Raw genomic sequence first — 13,647 nt, 5'->3', positions numbered from 1 at the left:
CCTACAATTATTTTTTTTAGCATTAAAAAAAAAATTTTAAAAATCTGTTTTTAAGCACTGAAACCCTCTACAGCAAACCCATCATCTGACAATATTAACTGGAAAGATGATGATACACATCCATAGACAGGGGAAGGTTTGAGTTTGGCAGGAGAGGGAAAGCCAAGTGGGTGCCCCTCTTGGAACAGGCACCAGTGCCACCCCAGACCTGCCCATCTGCTGGGACAACAGGAATTACCCTCCTGGAAAAGAAACTTTGGATACCACAAATCAAAAAGAATCCTGTGAACAGACTCTCCACGTGCCATCACAACCATTTCTGTTGCTACCTCAACACTTCTCAGAGTTCAGCTGGAACTGTGAGGCCAGAAATCCACGGAATCAAAGAAATCACAGGGTTAAATCCACCCAAATACAGGGATTCAGCCCATTTTCCAAGGCCCAGAGCACATGGGGATGCCTGGCTGCGTGCAGGATGACCCCATGGAGGCTGATCTGATGCCCACAGCAGCACTGTGCCCCTGGGCACAGCCCTGCCCTCAGAGGGCAGAGTTCATCCCACCTGGAAGGATGGAGGGGATGTTTGGGCAGGGAAGGAAGGACACGGTGCAGCTCCAAGGACATTCCCACCCCAGCCACTCTTCCTGCTGCTGGGGGGCAGGAACATCCAGCACAGCAGCCTGTGAGAGCTGCATTTGTGCAGGAGGACTTGTTGTGCATCTTTTTACCAGCATCGATTCACTGCCAAGCCGGGGAAAATATTTAGGCTGGAATTTGCATTTGTCACCAAACGTTGCAGCTCAGATTCCCATGCCCTGGGTGGGTTTTGTACTAATTACATGTGCATTGCTATAAAAATAGCAACTTTGCCTTTCACGTTCTAACATCAGAGGCAAGAAGGTGAAATTAATTAAAGCAGGCAATTACATTGGCAATCTGTGAGCTGCCTCTCCTGTTACCGGGCAATCATCCCTCCTGTCTCTGCTGCCAGTGGTGGATGGCAGTTGAGCAGACACTGCAAAAATTGATCCGCTGCTTCTCAAGGTTTGAACTCCTGGGAGGAGAGATCCTGGCTGCATCCAGCCCTGCTGCTGAATTATTGCCTCCTCACCCTGCCTTCTGCAGAGGCAGGGAGGGATTTTGGGAGAACGTCATGTGTGTTTTCCCTGACTCTGCCAAAAGGCAGGAGAAAGGATTCGAGCTCCTCCCAGCAGGTCAGCCTCGGCAGCTGCCAGAATTACACTTCCCTGCTCAGACCAGCCTCCCTCGTCCTGCAGGCATCCCAGCAGCTCCATTTCTTTGCTTGGTGCCTTTTGCAGAGATGTACAGCCCTAATTCCTGCCCAGCAAACCCAAACCAGTGTCTCCTTCAGGAGAGGGGGAAAGGTGCCACCTTCCACACACCCTCCCACCCACAGTCCCTGTTTCTCTTAATTACAGCAACAGTAAAACCATCAGGTGATTTTTAATCTGTTCTAACCAGTTTTTCACCAGATTTTTTTTAAAGTTCCTGCCTGACTGAAGGGAATTTTCACAGGTCTGGCAAGGAGGGTCCTACTAACCATTAATATCAAATTCTTAACCCCAGAGCACGTTCCTCCCACCCATCACCAAGCTGATTAACCTCATTTACCAGCTCAAAATGCCAATCTTACTTTCCCCTCACACTTAAACCTCGGGAGAATATTCACAGTGAAGAGAGGACAGAGCCAGGCAGGAAGGCAGGGGATGACAATGGAGAGGAGGATTAATTGTGCATCTCAACTTCCAGGGAGGTGAGACAATAAGAAGATTGCTCATTCTGTGATCATCCTGTGTTTGCTGCAGCACACCCGACTTTAAAGGGACCTTGGCAGCCGTGCTGCTGCACATTCCCAAAATCCAGGAGTCAGGGCACTGAGAGGATGCCAATTATGGCTCTGCTGCCTTTATTATTCACCACACTCCATTATTCTCCTGGTCATTTATATTAATCAGTATTTCTCTCCTCAGTTACCATCTGAGGTCAAACCATAACCCCAGCAGGCCGTGGATGCCCCTCTGCTCCCTGGCACACAGCACCAGGGGATGCAGCCCAAAATGCCCTTCTCCAGGAGCTGCCTCCATCCCAAGGGAGAGGGAAGCACAGCAGGAGGGGAGCAGGAGCTCCCTGCTCCCTCTGCATCCCTTCCAGCCCAGGAGACTCCACAATTCTACAATTCTGCAATAACCAAACTGCTGGAAAACCAGCAGCCTTCCCATTGCAGCAGGATACGAACTGCTGCTGCTCCCCAAACACGTTTTATTTCTTGGCTCGCATGCAGCAATTGCAATGGTTTCCAGCTGCATCCAAAAATCCTTTTTCTGACTCAGAAACATTGCCATCCAAAGCTCCCAGACTCTGGGGCTTTTCATTACATTTTCAGTTGTTTCTTCTAAAAAAAGATCAGCGACATGAATTTGTTCATGCCTGAGCCAGGCTTTTTTTTTTTTTTTCTCCCTTCTTTCCCACCTTCCAAGGACGTGTCAGTCCCATCCACCCGCAAATAAAGGGCAAGCCTGACTTTTCTGAAGCCCTTTTTTCCCAGATGTGACACATCACATTCTCACATTCCAGGGCCATTCCGTCACTCCTCGGCCGGCTCAGCCCTGCCTCACGTCTGAGAGGAGAACAAAGGAAGCCCGGCTCTCTGGGAAGGACACCGGGCAAACAAACCCCCGGAGCAGTCAGGATCAGCATGGCTTAAAGCAGTGCTCTTGTAAAGCTGAGTCACAGCACAGCTCTGCTCCCTCGCAAGTTGGGAGAGCAGCCACCAGCTCCCAGGAAAGAGATGGAGACTCCTCGGGATAACAGCCCTTAAAAGCTTCTCCAGGTTTTCCAGCCTCAGTGTTCATGGAATTGCACCAAGCTCGGTGCTGGCACGAGCCCCAGACCACTTTGCCCTGATGCCTCAGGTTTAGATTTTCTATTTTTCGGATTCTGTGCTGATATCTCAAGTTTAGCTTTTCTGTTTTTCACATTCTCTGCTGATATCTCAGGTTTGGATTTTCTATTTTCACATTCTGTGCTGCTCTAGTGTGTGGGTCTGGGCTTCACATCAGGGGATGGTGAGATCTCTGCACAGAGCAGGGAGACAAAACAATTCCTGCTCCAGCTGGGACCAAGGACAAATGATCCAAATCTCAGGCCCAGGAGCACAAACAACGTGGGCTGAAGAGAGAAAAACAGGATGGGAAAGAGAGAAAAAGAGGATGGGACTTCATGGGCTAAAGCTGGAACTGGACAATTAACTCCAATACGCAAATGGAGCAGAACTGATACAAGTGAGAGACCCCGTGACTGGTCATGCATTTTGGGACCAGTTTAGTTCATCTTGGTTCATTTTGGGACCATTTTAGTTATCTTGGATTCATTTTGGGACCATTTTAGTTCATCTTGGGTTCATTTTGTGCCATTTTGGTTCACCTTGGGTTCATTTTGGAACCATTTTGGTTTATTTTTGTTGTAGCCCTGGCTGGGCTCTTGTGCTGCCCAAGGTGGATCCACTGAGGAGATCCTTTCCATAAATCCCTACTTCATTCTTTAGCTCTGTCCAGTCTCTGTTCTAGCTCAGCCTTCCCAAGGCACCAGCACTCCCTCAAAAGCCCTCTCAAGGAACAGGATCCTCGTCCCTTCTCCTGTCCCAGCACCATGTCCAGGTCAGGAACACACACAGGGAAGGGCAGCAGATTCCCAAAAACCCCTTTGGAACAGCAAGCCAGCTCCAGACAAGTTTGCCTTGCCGAGAGCTGTTCAATCACTGCCTTTTGGAGGGAGTTTAGATGTCTGGTTTGATTTAAGCAATGAACAACGTGCTCACAGAAGGCACCAGGTACAAACATGCGGGGTTCAGAATGTTTTTGCTCAAGGCAGAAAGGCACAAACAGAGCAGCTGATCATTAATGACGCCTGATGGTATCAACTGGATTATTCTTTCATTAAAAATATCCCTCCCTCAAGGAACAAAACACTCATCAAGTCATACTTAATGACAAAGTATTTATTCCATAAGCAAAACTCTTCAGGAAGACCTTTTTTTGTAGGGTCGTGGAGGAAGGAAATCCCAAAAGGGAAGGGAAGGGAAGGGAAGGGAAGGGAAGGGAAGGGGGCTCCTGAGGTATCAGGTTTAAGTCCACAAGGGGAAACTGAAGCACTGATTTGAGCAGTACCCATAAAATGCTCATGGAGACAGGAACTAACAATTCCCAAACACACCAACACCCAGAACAGCCAGCAGGCCTGGGATGGGAACAGAGCCATTGCATCTCCCTGCAGCACCCCAGTGTGGCACCAGCTGCTCCCAGCCCCGCTCTCCCGGGGGACAGGAGCACCTCCCCTGGCACAGCCCAGCTGCCAGGGATGCCCTCAGCACTGAAGCCCCCAAGGCCTTGTGCTCCCACCCTCCTTCCAGTGGGGCTGGGCTGCTCCAGTGCCCAGGTGGCACCCACAGGAGCCTGAGCACGAGGCTGTGCCCATGTGAGGCCATGCCCATGCTGGCACCGTGTGACCCACACTGGCACCGTGTGACCCCACGCTGGCACCGTGTGACCCACACCGGCACCGTGTGACCCCACGCTGGCACCGTGTGACCCACACCGGCACCGTGTGACCCCACGCTGGCACCGTGTGACCCACACCGGCACCGTGTGACCCCACGCTGGCACCGTGTGACCCACACCGGCACCGTGTGACCCCACGCTGGCACCGTGTGACCCACACCGGCACCGTGTGACCCCACGCTGGCACCGTGTGACCCACACCGGCACCGTGTGACCCCACGCTGGCACCGTGTGACCCACACCGGCACCGTGTGACCCCACGCTGGCACCGTGTGACCCACACCGGCACCGTGTGACCCCACGCTGGCACCGTGTGACCCACACCGGCACCGTGTGACCCCACGCTGGCACCGTGTGACCCACACCGGCACCGTGTGACCCCACGCTGGCACCGTGTGACCCACACCGGCACCGTGTGACCCCACGCTGGCACCGTGTGACCCACACCGGCACCGTGTGACCCCACGCTGGCACCGTGTGACCCACACCGGCACCGTGTGACCCCACGCTGGCACCGTGTGACCCACACCGGCACCGTGTGACCCCACGCTGGCACCGTGTGACCCACACCGGCACCGTGTGACCCCACGCTGGCACCGTGTGACCCACACCGGCACCGTGTGACCCCACGCTGGCACCGTGTGACCCACACCGGCACCGTGTGACCCCACGCTGGCACCGTGTGACCCACACCGGCACCGTGTGACCCCACGCTGGCACCGTGTGACCCACACCGGCACCGTGTGACCCCACGCTGGCACCGTGTGACCCACACCGGCACCGTGTGACCCCACGCTGGCACCGTGTGACCCACACCGGCACCGTGTGACCCCACGCTGGCACCGTGTGACCCACACCGGCACCGTGTGACCCCACGCTGGCACCGTGTGACCCACACCGGCACCGTGTGACCCCACGCTGGCACCGTGTGACCCACACCGGCACCGTGTGACCCCACGCTGGCACCGTGTGACCCACACCGGCACCGTGTGACCCCACGCTGGCACCGTGTGACCCACACCGGCACCGTGTGACCCCACGCTGGCACCGTGTGACCCACACCGGCACCGTGTGACCCCACGCTGGCACCGTGTGACCCACACCGGCACCGTGTGACCCCACGCTGGCACCGTGTGACCCACACCGGCACCGTGTGACCCCACGCTGGCACCGTGTGACCCACACCGGCACCGTGTGACCCCACGCTGGCACCGTGTGACCCACACCGGCACCGTGTGACCCCACGCTGGCACCGTGTGACCCACACCGGCACCGTGTGACCCCACGCTGGCACCGTGTGACCCACACCGGCACCGTGTGACCCCACGCTGGCACCGTGTGACCCACACCGGCACCGTGTGACCCCACGCTGGCACCGTGTGACCCACACCGGCACCGTGTGACCCCACGCTGGCACCGTGTGACCCACACCGGCACCGTGTGACCCCACGCTGGCACCGTGTGACCCACACCGGCACCGTGTGACCCCACGCTGGCACCGTGTGACCCACACCGGCACCGTGTGACCCCACGCTGGCACCGTGTGACCCACACCGGCACCGTGTGACCCCACGCTGGCACCGTGTGACCCACACCGGCACCGTGTGACCCCACGCTGGCACCGTGTGACCCACACCGGCACCGTGTGACCCCACGCTGGCACCGTGTGACCCACACCGGCACCGTGTGACCCCACGCTGGCACCGTGTGACCCACACCGGCACCGTGTGACCCCACGCTGGCACCGTGTGACCCACACCGGCACCGTGTGACCCCACGCTGGCACCGTGTGACCCACACCGGCACCGTGTGACCCCACGCTGGCACCGTGTGACCCACACCGGCACCGTGTGACCCCACGCTGGCACCGTGTGACCCACACCGGCACCGTGTGACCCCACGCTGGCACCGTGTGACCCACACCGGCACCGTGTGACCCCACACTGGCACTGTGTGACCCCACACCGTGCTGGGCGTGTCCCTGGCTCAGCCCCTGGCAGTTGCCCAGGCCTGGCCCAGGGGTGCAGGATGTGCCCACAAATGCCATCCCACAGGCACAGAGCAGCCAGCAGCAGCTCAGGGGGACACTGATGGCACTGAGCACTGATGGCACTGCCATGGACTTGGCAGCCCCCAGATGAACACACCTGATCCCACACAAAGGGATCCAGACATCAGCCAAGGCAGGAACCTGGGCAGGGGTTTGGCTGTTTGGGATGGGAAAGGATCGTGTTCCAGACCTTCCAAACAGACCCAGAGAAGCCCCTCATGACACCAAAGCTCTGCTGCAGTGCCAGGTCCCTTTAACCATTTGTCAGCCATGGGAAGAGCCACCTCTGCCCCCTCACCAAACCATTCCTGGGGCTGGAAGGGAGTTTGGGATTGTAAACACAAACAGCTGCAGGAGCTCAAAAGGTCTGAACCACACAGGATGGATTTCATTTTAAAAAAGAACTCTAAGAAGCCTTCTTTACTTTCCATGGAATCCCAGAGTGGTTGGGGTTGGAAGGAGCTTAAAGATTATCCCATTCCACCCCCTGCCACAGGCAAAGACACCCTCCACCACCCCAGGGTGCTCCAAGCCCCATCCAGCCTGGCCTTGGACACTTCCAGGTACAGGGCAATCACAAACTCCTGGCTCTTATTAATTAAATAAAACAAAAGAGACCCAAAAAAAAAAAAAAAAAACCCCAAAAAAAACCAAAAAAAAAAAAAAAAAAAAAACCAAAAAAACAAAAAACAAAAACCAGCAAACAAAAAACCAACCCAAAACCAAAAATGACCCACCAAAAAAAAAAAAAAAAACAAACCCAAAAAACAAACAAACAAACAAAAAAACACAAACAAAAAAAAACCAAAACAAACCAACCCAAAACAAATGAACAATTCACCATTCTCTCAGATTTTGGAATCCTTTCCTAAGAGATCATTTTCCTTCCAGTTTTCCTTTTGCACTAAATAAAATTGCATCAACCAATTAGATTCTTCACAATTGCTACCTCTGTCTAAATGAGCATTTTTAAGATGCTGTACAACACAGGGATTCCTCCTGATTATCCCAAGCGTTGATCATGTTGATCCCACATGCCCAGCCTCATTGAAGCAAATTAAATGTTACTTGATGGGCTCCACGGAGAAGATATTAATTTAATGGGAAGGGCTGATTCCATTAGAGCCTGGCTGGAACAGAGGATGCAGCACTCAGTGAAGTTGTGTTTCTGCCTGTTGCAACACCCTCTCCACAGAAGCTGTTTTGCCAAAAGCCATTCCAGGATCAAAATTCCCAAACATCAGAGCCACGGGGGAGTTTATCCCTGAGTCTATTGTGAGACATCAAATCTCTGCAGAGCAGAACCTGCCCCCTTTGCACTGCTCCTGTTGGGTGTCTCCCCACAAAGGAGAGGTTTAATATTAAAGCCTTATTCCAGACGTGGGCTCTACTTAAAGCAGCAAGCAGACCTTTGAACAGCAATTCCTTGTGAAGAAAATTGCTAAAAGGAGTTACTCTACAGGAAAACATTGCCTAATTACAGCCCCTGATTACACCCAGCGAGGAAGATGCTCCAGCCTGTTAGTGGAACCACAATAAAAATCATCTGCAGGTTCCTTTGTGTCTCCTCGCTGCCCACACGGGCTGTTCAAACAAAACCCGGGTTTAATGACACCACAGGTCAACAACATCAAGTAAAAGCAGCAGCTGTGCCTGCATTCCTTCAGAGGGAAAATTATGGGGCTCTCAGCGGAGCAGGAGGAGCCACAGGGGCTGTGACACCCTGCAGGGCTCCGAGTCACCGCTGCTGTGTGACCCATCCCTGCCACCACGCTGCTCTGGGAGGGCACTGCTGCAGCTGCCCTCTGAGCCCTGCACAAGCCCAGGATCCCTCTGGTTGTCCCTGGCCAGCCCCTGCACAGAAATGCATTCCCAAGGACACGAGGAAGGCCCTCAGAACAGCCCCAGCACGGCAGGTGAGGCTGCTCTGAGGGGTCTCAGTGTGCTCCATGCAGTGGAGGAAGCCCCCACAAGATCCCCTGGCCTTGCACAGACCTCCTGATTTGTTTCTTCAGTCTCACACCCAGCCAAGTGAAGGAACATCTGATCACTGTCCTGGTTTCAAAGCCATTCCACAGGACAGTCCAGAGCTTCTGCAAGTAGATGTCTGGACAGAAAAGCTTTTTGTACATCTCAGCTTCTTCTTTCTGCTGCCCACTCTTCCCTTGCCTAATCCCATTTCTTATTCTCCTGGAGAGAAAGATCAGCCTGAAGGCAACAGAGCCCAGCCTGATTATCACTGATGTGCCTATTCCACAGCTTTGAATGACTTTTAACATTGTTTAAACCCATGAGAATTGTCCAAAGCCACAACTCCCACCCACAATGGCCAGGAGTACACGCTCCTGAGGAGAACCTGGCCATGGAAAATAATTCCTTAGTTAATTCCTTCCCAGAGTTTCATGGAAGCTCACAGCACCTGTCCACTGCAGCCTGGCCCTTCTGCTGCTCCTGAGCTCAGGAAATCAGAGCTGCTGCAGAACAGTTACATCCTGAGGAGCAAAACCACAAAAGGCTTCTGCCTGTGCAGTCTTTATAAATAAAGTATCCACACTCAAGAAATTGGAGTGTAATTAAAAGTACATTTTATCACACCTCCCACCGTTGTGCCATGGCAGGAACACAGTGTTTCCTGCAGAGAAAGGATTTGGGGTTAGTCATAAACTGCTCTGGCTGATAAGACACCACCAGGTGTGCAGAAAGGCTCAGGCTGTAATTTGTGATGTGATAAGGGAGACAGAACGGAGACAGAATGTGAACTAAACTCTGCTTTCTGTCTCTTCCTCGGCACATTTGTGCCCAACCTGGCCCAGCACTGAACCACAAGAAATTACAGACCAAGCTGGATTTCACAGGATCGGATTCCCCAGAATCCCAGGATGGTTTGGGCTGGGAGGGACCTTAGGGCTGATCCAGTTCAAATCCCTTTGCCATGGCAGGGACACCTTCCACTATCCCAGGCTGCTCCAAGCCCCCTTCCACCCAGCTTTGGACCCTTCCAGGGATCAGGAATCCTCAGCTTCTCTGGCAACCTGTGCCAGGGCCTCACAGGGAATGACTTTTCCTCTCTGTTTTACCCCTGGCAGGCTGCAGGCAGAGCCAGAGCTGGTTTTATTTTCCCTCTGCACCAGCAACTTAAATTCATTTTTCACTCCTGTCAAAACCTTGCTGACAGTGTTTACAACCCTGAACAAATGCATGGCTCTTAAGCATGAACAAATCATTCTGCAGTGGGGATCTGCTGCAGCCTTGACAGCTGAAATGCAGGTTTTGGGGAGGCAGAGCTGCCAGGGAAGGGGAGAGGGATTTATCCAGCTCTGCCTTCCATTCCCAGCCATTTCCTGGGACTGCAGCAACCCAGAACTGTTCCCAACAACAGAACCTGGTGGGAAACAGCAGCCTGGGAAAGGTCTGCAGGGCCTTTGCTTTGGGGGAGAGGGAAATCCCTGGGAAATCATGGGAAAGCAGCCAAGAGAACAAGCACAAACAAGTCCACAATCAGAAAAACATCACTGGGAACACCAGACAAAAACGTCAGTGGGGAGGGGGAAAATGGGCAGCACAGAGAAGAGGAACCTCTCCAAAGCCAAATACCCCTAGGAAGTTAAAAGAAAACCAAAAATGGGAAATATGGTGATGAACTTTAAACTCCCAATTTCTGAGACTCGCCCTCGTTTGTTTGAGACAGCCTTGGAGCCACCAGAGACACCCAGGGACACGTGAGCTGCCAAAAAACTGAATTAGCCAATTATTCTTTCCCTTTCTCTATACAGACTTTTGTTAACAGCAAAAGACAAATTTAAACTGGGCACATCCTGGTTTCAGTTTGGAAGGATGGCATCACATTTCCAAGGCTTTCTCCTGTGCTGGTGCTCTCTGAGGGGTCTCAGGGTGCAGCTGGGAACTCATGGACTGGCACAACTGGGGAACAAAGAGGGAAAGGAAAACAGTTTGGGTTGGATGGCACGTTAAAGACCCATTTATTCCAACCCCTGCATAGAAGGGAGAGGGGAAGTTCAACTAAAATTAGGAAGAAATCCCATTTTTTCAGAGCTCCAGCAGTCTCTGTACCACACTGGTTTTTAGCTCCACTCTGATCAAACTGTTTTCTCCCCAACAGCAGCTCCACACTGCTCTCTGCACATCACCAAATCCTTATCTGCTGTGCCACTGAGGGATCCAGGGAATGTTCTCCAGGCCAACGCTGGGCACAGCTCAGGGAACAGCCCCACGGAAGCTCCCACTCCTGTACAAGTGTTGGCACAAGTGCAGATAAAGTCATTACTGAGACTCCTTTGCAAACAGGCAATCTGAAAAGCACAGGATTACACTGCTGGGAGTGCTGCTGGCTGCAGTTAATTATAAAGTCCTGAATTCCCACAGAAGGGAACCTCCAGCAAACAGAAGCACTACAAACCCCCTGCATTAAGACAGCCCCTCATGAGCACACATTTATTTACATTTCTTTTACAGCTCTGCCTGCTGACATGCTGCAATTTCATGGGATTTAGTGTGGGGTGCGTTCAGGTGTTTTGTCCAACATTGGCACAGGCAAATATCAAAAACTGCTGGGAAAATTCAGCTGAATAAACTGACTGATGACCACACTCCTTGAAGAAAATACTACCAAAACTCAGCAGCAGATGCTTTAGAATCATTAAGGCAGCAAAAGATCCTGGACTCCTACAAAACTTCAGCAAAGGGCAAAGGACAGAGATGCTGAGCACGAAGAAAGCGCTGATTTAAGTCAGTAATTTTTTAAAACTTCCTGCCGAAGTCCCAAAACCAGTTATTCTCTGTCCTGAGAAAGTGCTCTGTGTTTCTCTCCCCACCTATGGCATGCAGGGGTTAAATTTCACTGTGAGGGTCTGGCAGCCAGGCCCAGGCAGCCCAGAACAAACCAGAGGCAGAAGTTGGACACCTTGAAGGAGTTTTTTTTTTGCCAACCCTGCAAGAGCAGGGCAGGAAGGAGAAGCCCATCCTGTGCTTTTAAATCCCATTTCACTCATGTGATGCCTTGAGATGGCTGCCTAGAACAGAGGCTAGACAAGATTAAGAGAATAAAAATGAATATTTATTAAAGGCCTTCCATAGATACACCTTGGGCAGTCAGAAGCCTCAAAGGCTACACCCAAAATGGACAATGGGCACGAGTTTTTCAGACAATTATAAATTTATAACCCCATTTACATATCAGGGGTTAATGCTCCAATTACAGCTTCAGATAATGAAGTAATTTACCCCCAGTTTGCTCCCCCCAATTCATTTTGTTTATACTTTTCCAGGCCTGAGGCTGGAGGATGTCCTTGAGTTTGAGGCCCAGAGGAATTGTTGTGTCTGAATAAAACAGGAGAACAGCAGCTGACAGAACAGGCTGTGGAGTTTGGAATTCTGCACTGAAGTAGCACAGGGTCTGAAAAATAGAAAAGCTAAATCCTAAGGCATCAAATGGACTATTCGTCATCTCCAATTCTTCTGGTGCAAGTGCTAATGTGAGAAACTTGTAGGCACAGCCCAGCCCAGGCTCCTGCACATTGGAGCTGGGTTGTTTACAAGGGAGCTCCCAACAGAACTGGAGCAGTGGGAAGGGGGGATTGTGCCTGAGTCACGGGATAACGGCTGCAAAATCCACCCATTGTCTGGGGAAACTTGGAAATTGCCTCGTGCTCCTTGGTTATTCAAATGGAATAAACATTATTACAGGAGATGGGCACTGGCATGCTTGGACCAAGTGTAATAGGAAAAAATTGAAATTAAAAAAAATGAGTAAAAATAAGATAAAAATCTTATTCCAGCCTTCAACAGGGCCTTGATAAATTTGCTAAGATGCAGGATTTGCCCACATGAGGACTCCATGCCCTGCAACCTGGTGTTAAGCAAATATTTGTACTTTGCAAGCTGCCACCAAACATGACTTGGAGCTCCCTGCACTGGAAATGTCACTGGCCTCTATGTCCTGAGGTTTCCAAAGCAGGGGGTCCCGCCCTGTTTCATCTCCCCCCACTTCAAACTCTTATTCTTCCACCTCCTCTTCAGAAGCTGAATCTTAGGGTAACACTAAACACGCAGTAATCAATCCCACAGGTCCTGAAGGGCACTACCAGCTCCAGGAGGCTTTGGCAGGACTCACCTCAGAGGCCAAGCAACCCAAGTGCTTCGAAATAAAATCCAGAACACAAGACTTGAGTTGATTTTCAAGGCTCTCCCTCAATTCTTTAAGCAGCACGAGAAGAACCCATATTTTTCCACATATACCTGTATTTCCCATTCTCTCACCTTTCCTTCTTCTTTTACCCTGAATTCTCAGTTGTTTTTTCTGGTTATTTTTGTTTTTAATCCCCAGAATGCCGGAGACTTCCAGAGCTGATAAAAACACTCGTACAGAGGGATCTCGGGCAGGAGCACAAAGAATGAGAGAAACAAAACCCACAACAAACCAGGTTTGAAATCCTAATCAAGAACATGCTGTAACAAAACAAAATAATTCCCCACAGCTCCAGCCTGGCAGCCACTCTGAGGAGGTGACATAAGAGCGTGCTCTAATACACAGCATCACCCTTTTAAAAATACATTTGTGTTTTTATGGTGCTCAGGACATTTCCTTTGTCATTTCTCACCTCCTACTGCCGCCGAGGCCTCTCAGCACCAGCAGAGACTTGGCCAAAGTTCTGGCAGCTCAGACAAGGAGCTCCAGGAGGGATTTAAGGCCATAATAAGATCTAAGCTGTCGGAAAGTCCAGGCAAACTTCTGTGGCATGTTTTTCCTTTCTCTCCCCTATAAACACCTCGTGAAAGCTGTCCTGGAGGCTGCCAAGGGAACACAGAGCATTGTCTCAGCTGCTGCACATGACTCTGGGCAAGGTTCCTCCACCACAGCTCCCAGGGTTGTCCAGCAGGCCTGTGGCTACAGGAAAGCTTGCCCATGTAGGGTGAGGATTATTTTGTTTCACAACCGCCTCGTGACTTTAGGGCAGCCTGGTGGAGAGGGAAACGCGGATGTTTGAGTGGGGCCGTGGGTCT

The 13,647-nt window shown here is 51.8% G+C and overlaps 1 protein-coding gene across 2 annotated transcripts in view; it reads right to left on the bottom strand.

Moving 5' to 3' along the window:
- Positions 1-13,647, bottom strand: part of IFFO2 (intermediate filament family orphan 2) — a 45,710-nt gene that overhangs the window by 18,117 nt on the left and 13,946 nt on the right. The window lies entirely within an intron of this gene.

This window comes from Onychostruthus taczanowskii, unplaced genomic scaffold (assembly GCF_017590055.1).
Source record: "Onychostruthus taczanowskii isolate IOZ18803 unplaced genomic scaffold, ASM1759005v1 scaffold61, whole genome shotgun sequence".
NCBI lineage: Eukaryota > Metazoa > Chordata > Aves > Passeriformes > Passeridae > Onychostruthus > Onychostruthus taczanowskii.
This window is presented reverse-complemented; position numbering and strand designations above follow the sequence as displayed.